Here is a 777-nt window from a genome sequence, read left to right as displayed (position 1 = left end):
CTCTGCTCCTGTGCATGCGGCCCTTTTGCTTTCTACCTCTGTGTGGCTCCATCTGCTATCACAATTTTCAAACATGATACATCTGGGACACAAGCACCTGGGTTTTGAGGAGCTGCTGTTCCATCCATTTTCCTAATCTCTCCCACCCTGGGTTTGCTTTTCTAAAATTTTTCTTGGTACCTGGAAGGACGTTTCTGGTAGTCTGTCTCCGCTCCGGTGTGCAGCCTCTGAGGCCGCACGAAGTGCGCGGGCTTGCACGCCGAGCGGGCTGTGGGTGCCTGCTGCACCAGCTGGCCGACCGCCTCTCCAGCTTCCCTGCAGCCCACCCCTGCAGGCAGCACGCCCCGAGGGCAGGTTTCCTGAGAACAACCGGAGTCCACGGTGCTTGATGATGTCCTGGCGTGCAAATTGCTCCATAGTCTCAGCCAGCTGAATTTACAAGAACAAATCTTGTGGTCCGTCTTTGAGAGTTGTTCTTCCTTATCTCTTCCTCCAATTTTTGCTGGTCAACTATGATTCGGTTTGTTACTCTTATGCTTTTTTCTGATTGATTACTATCGATATATACTATCTATTAGAGTGTCCTTAAGCTTGAACTTTATCGTCTCCGATTATAATCAAACCCTTTCCCTTAAGGCGAGTTTTGCACTTCTCTGTTTTTACATCTTGCCACCATTCTGGACAAAATTCTCCACAAGTTGTGCTTTCGTGGCACCGTGATTCCTGACTCTGGTGGCCTCTCACTGTAGACCGTCTATCCAGTTACAGGCCAAGTGT

The sequence above is a fragment of the Octodon degus genome, unplaced genomic scaffold (genome assembly GCF_000260255.1).
Source record: "Octodon degus isolate 3935 unplaced genomic scaffold, OctDeg1.0 scaffold00101, whole genome shotgun sequence".
In the NCBI taxonomy this organism is placed as follows: Eukaryota; Metazoa; Chordata; class Mammalia; order Rodentia; family Octodontidae; genus Octodon; species Octodon degus.
The sequence above is the reverse complement of the archived record's forward strand: the minus strand, read 5'-3'. Positions refer to the sequence as shown.